Raw genomic sequence first — 15913 nt, 5'->3', positions numbered from 1 at the left:
GCTATTTTCCTATTCTTGTGTATAATCTTAGCTATGGTTATCCGACCATCTGCATCAGACCATACTCCCTTCAATTCAATATTCAACTTCCGTTTCACGACTATAGCAACTCCACAGGTTCTCGTTCCAAAGGAAGAGTGACTAATGTTATGGTATGTGTTGTCCGCTAACGTAGCTTTGTCTCCCACTAAAATGTGCGTTTGGCTTAAGAGAGCCACATAAACCTGTTTGTTTTTCATCAATGTGAGCACGCTTTTTCATTTATGTTGATTATTTATTCCCCCAGTGTTCCAGATCATTATATTCAAACTAGCCATAATCTATACATATTGTTTTGTAATTGTTGGTAACACTTCTGGAGTGCGAATTCACAATGGATTTACATCCCACTATTGAGGTCCCGTTGAGAGCCGAGCATAAAAACATACATATATACAAATAAACCCCTGATCCCCCCTCCCTTACAGAGCCGTACAAGGTACCTATTTGATACCTCCTTCGTGTACAACTTCTTCCTTTCCTGCACCTCCGGTCAGCCCAGAATGAGCAATTTATCCTAAGCTTTCCTATGTATACCATATAATCTATACTTTTAATTCTAATTTAATAGAATGTCACCTGTGGCCAAGCCACTCTCCCGTTAATGTAATTAAACAAAATGAAAAATATACCTCAATTAGTATACTCATTTAAACCAATTTTTTTTTAACCTTCTACTAACATGTATTGGTTAGAACCTTTCAGAATAAAGAAATAAAGAATAAGAAATAATGATGTTTAGATTTAGATATCGAAACCCATAAAATCAGGGAATAACTACTTACGTTTTTTTTTTTAAATAACTTTTTATAATTTTTTTATTATTTATTTTTTATTTTTTGCGAGGCTAAAATCTAGTTTTGCTTATATGCTTATATATTTCACATTAGACACGTTTGTAGAATGTGTCTGACTTGTTCCTGGCTCTGCGGCTCTGCAGATACACTATTGGAGCTCTGGGGCTCTGCAGCAGACATACTATTGGTTTCAACGAAGGGAGGGGTTACATGTGTACAGTCGGCCGGCGTGCGTCAGGCTTCAGCTGCGTCTGACTATTTCGCGCGTGTAGCATTGGAGGTTATGCCAGCCAAGACAAAGAGGACGGTCGTTCGGCAGATGGACTGAAGATGAAAGTTGTTGCATGTTAGAAAGTTCAGTCAGGCTAGCCATGTCGGCTTAGCTAAAGGCAGGGACAGCTAGTTAGCTTTAGCTACGTTATAATATCGAGTGCTAACGTGTGGTTCAGTCGGGATAGCCATGTCGGCTATTAGCTTAGCTAAAGGCTAACTAGCATTAGCTAACCTAGAGAGAGCACGTGCAGCATTGTTATGCCAAGATGAAGAGGACGGTCATTCGGCAGATGAACTTTGTCAACTCCACGCGGTTGTCTCCATCCTCTTGGACGTTTTGGTGAGTTTTTAATGCACTCTATTCTATTCCCGCCGTGGAGATATCTCTCTCTCTCTCTCTCTAACGTAGCTAACGTTATATTGAGCCAAGCGGGCCGGCTAGCTAACGTAGCTAACGTTATATTGAGCCAAACGGGCCGGCTAGCTGTCGTAGACGTTATGTTGAGCCAAGCGGGCCGGCTAGCTAACCTAGCTAACGTTATATTGAGCCAAACGGGCCGGCTAGCTGTCGTAGCTAATGTTATATTGAGCCAAAGCGGGCCGGCTAGCTGTCGTAGCTAACGGTGTGCACCTGGTGTCAGTACCTGGCTACTCTATTTGCAATTAGCCTATTTAGCTGATGTCGGCCGTTGGCTCCTTGCTACTTTGTTTTCTCTGGTATAGACCCTCTTCTCTTTGGATTTAAGTGTTGATCTTTGTCCTTTTGGATCTATGTATATTCATGTTGCCTTTGTGAAGTTATCTTTTCCTTCTGTTTTGTTCTTCCATTAAAAGTTGAATATCCTTTCCTTTCCCCCTAAAAGGAAAATGTATATGTGTGTTAGAAAGAGAGAGAAATATATAGAGAGAGAGCATGTCATTTTGTGTGTTAGAGAGAGATATAGAGCATGTCTGTGTGTGTTAGAGAGAGAGAGAGAGAGAGAGCATGTGTGTTTGTGTGTTAGAGAGAGAGAGCATGTCTGTGTGTGTGTGTGTTAGAGAGAGAGCATGTATGAGAGAGATAAGCAAAGATGAGCCCCTAAAGGATATTCAACTTTTAATGGAAGAACAGAAGGAAAAGATAACTTCACAAAGGCAACATGAATATACATAGATCCAAAAGGACAAAGATCAACACTTAAATCCAAAGAGAAGAGGGTCTATACCAGAGAAAACAAAGTAGCAAGGAGCCAATGGCCGACATCAGCTAAATAGGCTAACTGCAAATAGAGTAGCCAGGTACTGACACCAGGCCACACACAGCTTTGGCCAACGCTACCCAAGCTACACAAACTACCAAGACAATTCACACACAGCACATGTCGTATCTCCAAATGTTGTGAAGTAACATATGTTTTGCCTGGAAAAAAACATTGTTATTAACAAAACATTCGGGAGGGGAAGGAAGGAAGAGTGGGGTAATGTCCAATGGACATCTTACCTGCACCAAGGAATGCAGGGCGAAAGGCCGCAACACAGGTCTCCACGTTGACAAAAGGCCTCTCGCTGGCGGGACAAAAAGAAGCTATGGCCGGGGCCTTGTCATGGTGCAGGCCCGACTACATCTTCTGTCATAGATGATGTCGTAGTCAGAGTGCCAGGGCCTGCTATTCTCACGGCTAATGTCAATGGTCGTAGCACAAGCTAACAGCTAACTCTAGGCTAACTGATAGCATCAAGCTAACGTTCCCAGCCGATATCTCCGTGGCAAGGTTGTTTTGGCTTTTATTCCATTTTAATAACCTATTCAAGGTCGCAGAGCTGCACTGCAGATGTACCCTACTCTTTGAATTCGAAAAAGTGCATTACCGGCCAGATCCTCTTAGGGGCGCTGTATCGATAATGCAGTGTTCCCTGTGGCAGAAGTTGTCTTTTTTTTCTGGATTTCAAATGTAGTTTTCTACTCACCTGAAGCGATCCCTATAGCCTGTTGCACGGAATACGTTTTGAATCGCGGATTTCACTATGCAGTAAGGGAATATATCATCAGCCAATGGACATATTGATCTACCAGATGGCGATCGATAACTGGAAAATGGTCTGGGGGATCCAACCGGCTCATGGTAAGATCTTTTTCACGTAAATTACATGCTGATCAGGGCTTGTTATGATACTCAACAGTGGCGTCGTTAGCCCTGGGCTTCCGGGGCTTTAGCCCCGGATGTTTTTCTCCTAGCCCCGGACCTTAAAAAAAAAAAAAAAAAAAAAAAAAAAAATTACTTTTTTTTTTTTTTACTTTTTTTTTTTTTTTTTTTTTTATGTCAGCATCCCCATTGACTGTGCTGAATGTTTGTTAGTGTTTGGTATTTTTTGTTGGTTTTTAGTACTTTTAATCCATTTTTAGTAAGTAGTTTTCATTTGATCCTATCATTCTTTCATTCACCGATTTGTGGACTTGAAGATGTGCACTTTAACACAGCAGCACCTGGAGCCATCCATACCCATGTCCAGTGTCCACTGACAAAGACATGCTCATGATACTGTGATAAACTATAATAAGCTTTAATCGAACCCTGGTTCATTTCCTCGGATAGTCCGGTTGGTTTGGGGTGGTGTGAAAGCTCATTCACTCTTGCAAGTGAACCCTGCTACGGTTCATTTGAGATGTGAATGCAAAGCGGACCAAAGGCAGGAAAAGACCCAAAAATCGAATATTTTTTTTATGAGAAGACTGAAACATAATTATAATGAAACACACAATAGTTTTTTTTCGATTGCTTAAGCATGATTTTGAAAACGGGGCCCGGTGTTTCAAAACACACAATTAGCACAACCACACACACAATTATCAGAACACCTCAGATCCTTTGCTAAATTAAACACTTGTCAAAACCATACACTAATTTATAAAAACTACATTTTGTTACCATATGAAACACACGTTTCATATGACTCAATTCTGTTTGAACCAGTTACACACACTGCTGTGCTTAACCTAAAACACATTTAGCAATTCTACTTCTCAGTGATTAGAGTACTGTAAGTGAAGTACGCAGAGAATGTGCAAATATACAATAAATTCACCAAACACTACACAAGACCAATGCTGTAGAGTAGACTGATGAAAATATAATTTATTTATCTACATATACCCAAAAGCAATGATGCAGACTGCTAAAAAAAACATTTTCTCTCCATATACCCAAATCAATGATGCAGACTGATGAAAATATAAATGTTCTCTCCATTTAACCAAATCAGTCAACATTTCAACATGGAGAATCACAACAAAACATGTCCCAGTTTTCATGCTACTATGTGCATAACACTGTAAGCTCAGCAAATATCAGACAAACATAAAATACTGTATCCAGTACAGGTTAAAATTACAGTAAAACAAAAACAATTTTGAAAAAATGTAAATAGAGCACAGAAAATACTAGACATTATCTCTTTGCCTATGGATCTGGCAAGATACTTTTTTGTTGTGATTCTCCATGTTGACATGTTGACTGATTTGGGAAAATGGGAGAAAATGTATATTTTCATCAGTCTGCATCATTGGTTGTCTTGTGTTTGGTGAATGTATTGTATATTTTCACGTTCTCTGTGTACAGTACTTCACTCTCTTTCCATTTTGGTTGAAGACAGGTGAACTCACCTGCTGCATTTTTATAGTGCTTAAACCTGATTGGTATATCTACAATTAAGCAATGGTGTGTTTGTGCATCTGATGGCTGTGTTTAACCAATTGGCTCATATGTGTGGTAATTTGACATTCTGTGTCTAATGTAATGGAAGTGTGTTTAGTGTTTTGCAAATCACTGTGTGTATTGTTTTGCAAAAAGTGTGAGGCTGACATTGTGCTTATAGGGGTGCAAATCTGGGCCTACGTTTTGCTCCTTGAGTGTAAGGTTTTGATAATTATGTAATACTTTTGATTTGAGTGTTTATGCAATTGAAGAAAACTGTAAAGACTAGAGATTAACTATTTATTTCTTTTGTACATAGGCTGTGCATAATGTTTGTTTGTTTGTTTATTTGCTTATGTGTATGATTCTTAACTGTTTTTATTTTGTTATTGGTGTATATGTGTGTATGTATGTACAGTATATGTATATATATTATATATATATATATGTATATATATGTGTATATATGTATATTTGTACTCCTGTTGGGGCCTCTTGGACCAGATCAATGTTTTATCTGGCAAAATAAAGGTTAAATAAATAAATAAGAAACTGATGATTTGGTCCTGTTAACTTTGAATTTTCTATGGGAACTGCCCAGATCCCTCTCATGGACATGGACCTCACTTTGAGAACCTCTAATGATTCGAGTTCTTCAGTATTCATCTCTAATTACTCTAAAATTGCGTATTTCTGTGTTTAAAAAAAAAAAAAAAACATAGCCACATACACTGATCGGCTGGTTGAGTATCAGTTTTCAGTTATCAGAGTATCAGGCTTCCCCCCCCCCCCCCCCCCCCCCGGGCTGAAGCCCCCAATGTTTTCTAACCCTAAAAACGCCCCTGATACTCAACCAGCCGATCAGTGTATGTGGCTACTGAGACGAACACGTTATTGGTAATCAATAATCAGAAACGACGTCCCCCGCCCCCCCCCCCCCCCCCCCTTTCATGCATTCATGCTTGAGGATCGTACCAATCATATGCAGTTTGAGTTTTAACTGTAGCTTCTGTATAACGGAAATGCCATTGGATATAACGTTAGTAGCTATTAGCCCTTTATCCAGCCTTCCAGGATATATACTAGACCAAATCCCGTATAACGCTTATATTCAAGACACTATAAAATGAGAACGTATTGATGAAAAAATTATTTCTTTAAGCCATTTAGAAGGGACGGTTTATGGTCTCAATTGACAATGATAATGGACAGATAGCAATACTATAGTATAAAGTATAGATTTATCTCTACAAACAGCCCCACGGACTGTGCATGTCTGTTTACATATGCTGGCCGTCTACAGTGATTTTAGACGCATCCAAATTGCCGACCAATGTGTTAAGGAAGGGTGTGCTGCATTTAGAACACAACAAGACAAAATGAGAGCAACAATTATCTTGTTTTCATGATTGTGGGAAGTCATCATTTCAATTGAAACTTAATTGATTACCATTGAAGATCAAAACTATCAAAACAAAAGTATTGCAGTTAAACCATATTGTGTATGTTCATAATTTTTTACAGAGGTATAGATTATTCGTTGATTTTTCGTTGGCTTTCACACCAACCGCTGCCAACTTTGTTTTCATTGAATAAAACTAGGGCTTGGACTTTATCGCATTAATTTCTATTAATTAACTACAGAAAGAATTAAAAGTAAAAAAAATGTATCCATTTAATCGCATGATGATTTTTCTTTATTGTGTAAGAATGTTATACCTTTCAAAGGAGACCAGACTCATGCTTGTGCTATAAGTAGAAAGTATAATAAATCGCAAATTACTTTATTTCTTAGTCTGGTTTGTTCATACAGAATGCTGAAAAAAATAAGAGAAATTGAGATCAAACAAGAGTTTTTTTTTAAATGGTCAACTGTTCTGGAATGTACTTGAAAGTACTGCATTCAATTTTTACCTTGAAAGTGCTTGAGTTTACAAAAGGTCCTTTGCACTATATATTATTCCTAAAATTGCTGCACTTTGTTAAAAATTGCATTGATCTGTTGGTCTGTGTAGTAGCTAATACAGGATTTTGCTGCTTAAATGTATTTATAATGTATATTCATTGATTCACTCGTATACCAAAATCCATTTGAATTGAAACATTTAGCTTTTTGCATAAAATATTGATATGGGATTCAAATGTGATTAATTTCGATTAATTAATTATAAAGTCTCAAATTAATTCGATTAATTCGATTTTTAATCGAGTCCCACCACTAAATAAAACATTAAAAACTATAAGAAATATGGCGTTTATGTCACAATCAGAGCTTGTGTCTGCCAGATGAGGAGCAATCAGCGCGGCTGCAAGAGATCACCTCATCAAGCGTTCCCTACTTCAACTGGCAGAACCCGTCATCCAACGTCGCAGTGTTAAACTGCCTACCGAGGTACGACGACGCTACCTGAAGACCAGCTGTAACTACCCCTGTTTATGCTTGCCCTAACCTTCTGTTTTTTGTGCCCCAGGACTTCGCTCCAGCGCCCTTCCACCCTGATGTCTCGAGCCCCAGCGTCCTTCCACCCTGACGTCTCGAGCCCCGCAAAGAGGACTCCTGCTCGCTCCCAAGCGCAAGACCTGCGTCCTCTCTCTCTCGCTGCCGACAGCTGCACTGAAGTGCACCTGCTCTCATTCTTCTTCCCCCCAAGAACATTATAACCTCCGTGTTGTTCACATTCCTGTTTCACATTCCTGTTATACAGTACCAGTGGCGGCTCGTGGATGCTTCGCCACTATGGGCGCTATACCAAACATTTTGCAAACATGTACAAGGCACGCATTGGCGAATATTATCACTAGGGATGCCCCGATCACGTTTTTTGCCACCGATACCGATCACCGATCGTCGTGAGCCATATCGGCTGATACCGATCCGATACCGATCGTTTTTGATTAAAAAGAAATTAAAAATTATTTTATATATATATATATTTTTTTTTAATAAAATATATATATTATATAATTAGACTTGTACTTGTATTATCTGCGAGACATCGCCACCACGCAACAAGTCAAAATGCTCGCTATCTGCAAACAGCTCCACTGTCTGTGTGTACTCTAGTAGCCCTAGCTCCAAAAAGGATTCTCCGGCGCTGCAGCGGGACTCTATTGGTAACGTTATGCTTTGGTCATTTCACATTCAGCAAGCCCTCAGCTCGAATACGCATTCAATCAATGTTATAAGACATTGATATCAGGAGCTATCTGTAGCTACTGCTAGCCGGCTAGATGACGTTAAGACAACTATTTAGTTCAATCGGACATTTCGTTTTGAACCGTGAACTAACGTCAGCTAACGCAAGCTAACGCAAGCTAACGGAGATATCAACATGGGCTACTGGACTTCCTGGGGCATTTGTTGATATCCGGAGCTATCAGTAGCTAGCCGGCTAAATACCGTTAGACAATGCCTACTAAAAGTGAATAGTTGACTGGGTAATTTTGTTTAAACAGTAACGATAGCTAGGTAGCTAACGTTAGCTCAGGTCGAATGCACTATCTAGACTCAGCAGAGGAGGTCCTCCTCCTCTGTGTTTACAAACTCTACACGGGTACGGGCGGGGCTAGGGAGGAGGAGCAGTTTGCAGGTCCTGTGCGTCTGAGACAAGCGAGTGAGATATCCACTTGATCAGTTTTCCGCGATCTGCGAATATGACTAATTATCGGAATTCCCCGATCGCATATTTATACTGATTATCGGCCGATAACGATCGGTGGCCGATCGATCGGGGCATCCCTAATTATCACCATTGCCATTGCGAGAGAGAGCGAGAGAGAGAGAGAGAGAGAGAGAGGGAGAGAGAGAGAGAGAGAGCGAGAGAGAGAGAGAGCGAGAGAGAGACCGAATTAACTCACTGTTTACGTGGTCCACCACTCACTATTGTCCCGACTCCCCAGACTGTTCTTGATAAAGTGTATAATCCGCTGTTGATGATGTATATCCAGTCCACTGTCCAGACTGCCATATAGCTTGTCAGCTGTTAGCAGTTAGCACCACACAACAAGTAGTTTGTTTTCTTAGTCCATTTCCGCGTCGAACAGACTGCAAACTACCTGGCGTTCTATCGCCATGCTCTAAGACAAACTCTAACCTTAACCAACTTTGAAAGAGTGCCTAAGCTTAACCGTCTAAAGAACTTGCAGTCACGCTCTAAGACAAACAGCTACATCTCACAACAACAACAACTATCTACCACCAACCTAGAATAAGCTAGAATTGGAACATTAGAAAGTGGATTCGGCCAATCAGAGATCGTCTCCGCGAAATGCTGCTACGGAAAAAAATACTGGCGTCGGCCAATCAGAGAGCGTCTCCGCGAAATGCGGCTACAGTAATTCTTGACGCTGAGTGCCTAGACCGCTTCAAATCGCGCCCGGATGCCAACATAATAGTCATATTTCAACGCACACCGCGTTACGCACTGATTGGCTGCTACGGATACAGCGATCACACAGTGACGCGCACTCAGAGCGCTATCGCGTCTAGCCCAGGCCGAGAAATATATAAAAAAAAAAAAAGTGAGTCACTTCCTGTTCAAGAAAACGAGTATTTATTATTTTATTTATTAACGTTATATTGTGCATTGGAAACACAAACATACTTAAAATGAGTAAATATTATTCATTTTAAACATGTTTATATTATTTATAGGGCTATAAAACAAAAAACTAAAAAATTATTTTTCTTGTTATTCTCTCATATAACCAGGGCAGGGCCTGAGGGGGGGCGGCGCCCTAGCGCCCCCCAGTGGCGGCCGCCACTGTGTTATACTCTGCTTGGTTGGGAAGAATAATTAAAGAACCCTAAACCGCTCCATTCTCTCCTCCTTTGTTTTGCTATTGGGCTCAGCAAGAACCCCCCATCCTCACAGAACACTGCGACCATGATGTCGGACTCAGCAGCACAGGAGGCCGGTGAATGGAGCACCAGCATCCAGGCCGCCGTCAACGGACACGCCAGTCTGGTAAATCAACACTCACAGATACTGGATGAGACTATTGCCCAACTCAGCGCGCTCACTCTCAGCGCCATGGAGCGAGACAAACGATTCGAGTGTTTTGAAGCATATTTAACAGCCCAGTCAATTCCGCCTGCTGTCTCTCCACTCGTGGTATCCCCACCTATAGTATCCCAGTCCCGGGAACCTCACGTACCCTCTGCTTGGTTGGGAAGAATAATTAAAGAACCCTAAACCGCTCCATTCTCTCCTCCTGTGTTTTGCTATTGGGCTCCACAAGAACTCCCCATCCTCACAGTTTAACCTCTTCCACCCGAGGGGACTGATACCGGTCCCGAAATTACATCTGATCATAAATCAATATGTTTTTAGACTGTTGTATAAAAGTTGTGATTTAAATTTCAAACGTATTCAAGTATTAACATCACTAACATGTCACAACAGCATGTAGAATGTATATTATCATCAATACGTTAGTTTAGCAATAGGTTAAAGTGTAATTAGATAGATTTTACTTTTCGATTTGGTGAAGTCTATTCCGAGAGGGCGACCATTTTGGAAATTTGTAACCATGGAAATTGTAGTATTTTTGCGGCCATTTTGAGTTCCACAGATATCGTTCTGCGTTGAACTTTTTTAAAACTACACTTCCTGGAAGATTTTATGGGGTTCAAGGTTCAGAGTTCTGTATGAATTATTTCAATAACTGTTAATGTTCGGGATAATAAGCCACAAATGGTAAAGTTTTTGACAAATATTGAAAGGCTTTCAAGCTTCTCTTCCCTATTGTTAACATGTACATTAGGAACAATTAGATCTGAAATTAGTTTCAAAACGGTTGCACTGTGGGGAATACTAAATCCAAATTGAACTCGGGCATTTGAAAGATAATATATAAATGTGCGAATTGGCTATAATAAGGTAATTTATAAGCTTCCTATTCTATATTCTATAATTAATAATATTTCAAATTGCATTGGTCCGGATGGGAGAATGTATCTACAGAACCTTCTGTTTAATCATCTTCCCATTATTAATTTCCTTAGATTTTTTTGTACACATGATCTCAAGAAGGTACTGAACAAGATCAGTGGTTTTTAATGTTTGGTCATTTTTAGCATGGTCTTATTCACTGTCAATGATGCAAAGAAAAATCATAATTCATATTCTCCTTTGTTTCATCACAATTTAAGCAAGCCTAGTAATAGACACAATATTTCTAACACTGCAATACATTCCCTGACGTCCATAGATGTCCCTAGATACCAAGAATATGATAATGGACCTTGTAGAAGTGGAGCAATATTCCATTTACCTAGGTATATATTTTAGGCGGATTTTCAGAAAATATCCTCTCAGCTCTGCAGCGTTCGCTCGAGACTGCATGGTCTTCAAATGCTGAGGTATATGGGTGCTGTAGTTACCATGGAAACAAGTAGAGATTCAATTGCATTAGGTACACTTTTTTGTAGTTGTTCTCAAATGTTTTCATTTAATTATGCTCAACTCTGCTCCCATCAAATGTCAGACCAATAGGAATAAGTGGAACCATATAAACCCACTTGAGAAACTAATCCGGAACCAGGCAGGTCTTAAAACTGTCACATGACTCCCCAGGTCTATAGTGACAGGAAGGTGAATATTTATATTTTCTTTGAACCAGGGACTCAACTACATATCCCATATTGTGTTTTAGTACACTACAATACCATTAAATGATAAGGCCAATGTAATTGTATGTTTTTTTCTCTCTTTTCTTGTTAATACAGCATACAGAAAAATAAACCTACAATGCATTTCAAGCAAGGTCCAGTTGTAGCTCATGTCCAGAAGTCATAGAACTCTATTGTTGTCAAAAAAGGCTTAAAATAAGTCACATTATTAGTAATCATAATGAATTATTGCGATGAATATGGACATTGTACTTTTCCTGGACTTGAGTGTTGGGGACTATACTGTTGTGGTTACTAGTACTGTATATAGTTAGATCGATAGAGCTTGTTGCCTTTTGAAGTACATTTAGTAATAACTACAACGCCCCTGTTTTTCATGGTAATACATTACTATAATATACTGTAAATTGAAAATACGTGTTGTATTGTATTTAATGATTTCAGCATACCATGGCTTCCTCGTTCAGAGCTCCTGACGGATAGGAGAGAGTTGGAAGAGTATTGAGAGAAGAAGAAATGCATTGTGGGTTTTGAAATTCCTGTAGGTTATGTTGACAATAGGAAACAAATAGTATTACACCAGCCAGAATCCTGAGCCAGTTGACCATAAGAAAGAGGTATGGTACTTTAAATCAGGTCTGCCTCAGAGTGGCCTGGTTGCTCCCACCTCGGGGACGACTCCAACCGCCAAATGACCTTCTCGGGGGCCCATTACTCCCAGGAAGCATTGCAGCTGCCTGCCACAATGCTCACCATCGGAGGAAGTGGCGTGCTGAGGAAATGTTGAATGTTGTCTTTTTAAGACTGGAGAGAGGGAGAAAGAGAGAGAGAGAGAGAGAGAGAGAGAGAGAGAGAGAGAGAGAGAGAGAGAGAGAGAGAGAGAGAGAGAGAGAGAGAGAGAGAGAGAGAGAGAGAGAGAGAGAGAGAGAGAGAGAGAGAGAGAGAGAGAGAGAGAGACAACACCAAAGATCAGTTTACTCTCCCAACATATTATTAGAGACAGCCCCTGGCCTATATAATGAAGAGATGGAGCACTGGGGGAGATTTGAATGGATAAATCCATAACTCCATAAAGATGGTGGCTACTACGAAACGACTTGCTACAAAACCAACGTATTCAGAGAGAATAATTACACACTCTGGCTTTCAAATGTCTGGAGAACTGTTTTGGTTCCTTAAGACCATAAAATGCACACTTACAGGTATGTGGGGTTACAAAAATGATCCCATTTTGGATAAATAGTTGGTGATTGCTTCAAGTCGATTCTACAGACATCATTGGAATTAAATAATTATAATGATAATAAATATGACAATTACGTTTTGCATTTATAGTCATGACTCAATGAGGAATCTGAGCCTCACACGTGCACGCTCGTATGTACAGTATACTTCACTAAGCCATCTGGCTCACCTGCCGCATAACCCAATTGCACAATATAGTGAAATAGACTAAGAATAGATTAACGAATTCCATATAAATCTATAGTTCATTAATGATGCAGCAGCTGATACTGTATCCTGCACACACACACATACACACGCGTGCGAGCGCTCTGTAGCGCGACAGCAATTTGCAACTCTAAATAATAATAATAATCTTTTGTATTGTATTGTATCTAAATGTATTGTCATCATACAGCACAAGTACAATACAACATAAATAAGTTTGGCATCCAACCAGAGTGCAAATCAAATGTAAGTACAATAGTAACATAATAGAAGAGAGAAGACACTTGGCACTCATCTGTGTCCTTGATGTGTTTATACCAGGTGAAGAGAGGGGACCCCTGCAGAGGCCGAGACCTTCAAATACTGGTATCCAGTACTACAACATTGTGAGGATGGGGGTTGGCGGAGCCCAATAGCAGAACACAGGAGGAGAGAGAATGGAGCGTTTTAGGGTGTTTGTTTCCCCAAGCAGATAGTTTAACAACAGGAATGTGCGACAGACAGATACAAGAATGTTCTTGGGGTTTAGGACAGGTGCACTCCTTGTGCAGCACGGGGCAGTAGACACAGGATTGTGTAGTGGGCGAGAGCAGGAGCACTCCTTGTGCACCACGGGATGTCCAGGTAGGAAGTTTACTGGAGCGGAGGTCCTGGGCGCATGAACACTTTAGGCAACCAACATGCCCTTCCGCGTTGCTCTGAATTGCTCTGATTGGCCTGAGCCGTGACGCGCTCCTCAGAGGCAGGAATACTAAGCTCCCCCTTAAGCTCAAGGAGAGAGGAGAGAGGCTGAAAACCCGCAGTTCTTGCCCGACTGATGGGAGCCGAATCTCGGATCCGATTTTTCTGATGAATACCCCCAAAACATGGAGGTCCCGAACGCATGGAAGTATTGAAAAAATCGCGATTTACCCGGTGGCTACAACAACACACAGTGACTACTAGCCCCTTTACGTGACTGCGGTTTGCAAGTCACTGTGTGTTGTTGTAGCCACCGGGTAAATCGCGATTTTTTATTAGTTTGTCATGACAAACCAGTGCTGGGCCCTTGGAATCATCCTAAACTACCCCCCCCCCCCTAAACTACCCCCCCCCCCCCCCCAGCTACGCCCCTGTGTGTATGTATGTGTGTGTGTTGTGCTGCAAATGTCCTTCTAAAAGTGGACCTAAAATGTGCATACGCCATTATATGCTGTAGTAAAAGTAAACATGACTTCTTTCCTAATGCCTATTGCGGGATGCCACTAGGACATGAATGAATGAATGAGTCCCTGCCTGGCTGCTCTCTCTCTCTCTCTCTCTCTCTCTCTCTTCTCTCTCTCTTCTCTTCTCTCTCTCTCTCTCTCTCTCTCTCTCTCTCTCTCTCTTCTCTATCTCTCTCTCTCTCTCTCTCTCTCTCTCCCTCTCTCTCTCGCTCTCTCTCATCAATCAGGTATGGAGTTCAGGTGTGCTGCTGTCAGTGGAGCAGCTGATCGACGTCTGTGGGCCGATTACGTCAGCTATATAACCCTGCCTCAGATGTCGTGATGATGCCAGATCGTAACTTCATGTTTTTCAGTTAGTCGTGTTATTTTATACTTGTGTATTTATCTAGTCCCTTGATTTGTGAAATTGGGTTCCCCTTTAAGTATCAAAAGTAAAAGTGCACATTCTATATTTATATTTGTATTTATATCTATTTGTATATTCTAGTGCTTTGGAGCATTTGATTCGCAATCCATTGACCTCTAAAGGTTATGAGATCCCATCCACACTTGTTTAAAAAAAATTGTATATTGAATAATGATTAGTTTGGTTTGGTTTTTCCACAACAATGTTAATTACTGATAATTGCTTAACTCATTCGCGGCCATTCGATTTCCCCATCTAGCTCTAGCTGGGCCAGGTTTCCATTACATAGTTATATTTCGTATTGGCATCGCGTCCCGCTCTTAAGCCATACCGAGATATACCTCATCTCATGTACCTAGTGTACTCCATCAACAAATAAACCAAAAATACACCCATCACCTGCCAGGCCCCGCCCCTACTGCCGTACTATATAGTACTGGGCGTGGCCACCACTCACTCTTCCTCTATTTTCGTTTCCATCATAGCGGATGCAAGACGCCCTATGCAACTAGTTGATATGAAAAGTTTAGATAATATTGAGTGCTTACGGAGATTTGCTTACCCCTGGAATCTTCGGGGTATGTTCCAACGACACGTCGGGTCTATTCTGATGTTCCCTCGTCTTGTGGCAGCAGATCGAGGAACAGCGTGCGAGGTTTGGCTATCGAGCCGGCTCGCACACAGGTAGGCCCTGTGTCATCAGGCATTGATGCTAGTGTTAGTAATGCTGGTTTGTTTTGTTACACAACCGAGTTGTGTGTCGGCGCCAGGGGTGGGATGGTTTGGTGAACGTTCCACTGAAGTGGACGGGTTCCAAGCGATCCTGGAGCGTGCTGCTAAACACTAATGCTAATGCTAATGCTAATGCTAACACTAATGCTGAAATGCTGGGCACTGTTCTAATGTTCCCAGCCGTGGGATGTTGCCGCTTTTCCCTCCTCTTAACCGGTTCATTGATGAAGGTCAGTCGGTAGCTAATGTGGGGGGTTTTGCTGAGTCCTATTTTACCCTTATGGGTAAATGGATTGACAACAGGGTGCAGGGCGGGTGTGCCGTGGCTAGGTTTCATCGATCCTGTGCCTCGGCGGGGTTGGACGGTGTCCCACCCGGAATCCGATGCTTGAGAGCGAGTCGGCCCGGCGGGTGGCAGTAGAGCTACTGCTGCAGGATGGAATTTAGCGGCAGACAGTGTTGTGGCTCAGCTGACTGTTTTCTGTCCACATTAGCGTTGAACGCTATGCTATATTGGGGCTACTGTTTCTGTTCTGTCTCTCTGCTACGGGAATGTCTGTCTTTACTACAGTCTTCCCTCCTCTCAACCATTCATGCTGACGGTCAATCGGTGTCTACTGGGGGAGTAGTGCGGGGGGGGCTTTGTTTACCTTCATGGGTAAATGGGCTGAGGTCTAGGGCTGGTGTGCTGTTGTGAATATTAT

The sequence above is a fragment of the Notolepis coatsorum genome (assembly GCF_963971535.1).
Source record: "Notolepis coatsorum genome assembly, chromosome: 11".
Taxonomy (NCBI): domain Eukaryota; kingdom Metazoa; phylum Chordata; class Actinopteri; order Aulopiformes; family Paralepididae; genus Notolepis; species Notolepis coatsorum.
This window is presented reverse-complemented; position numbering follows the sequence as displayed.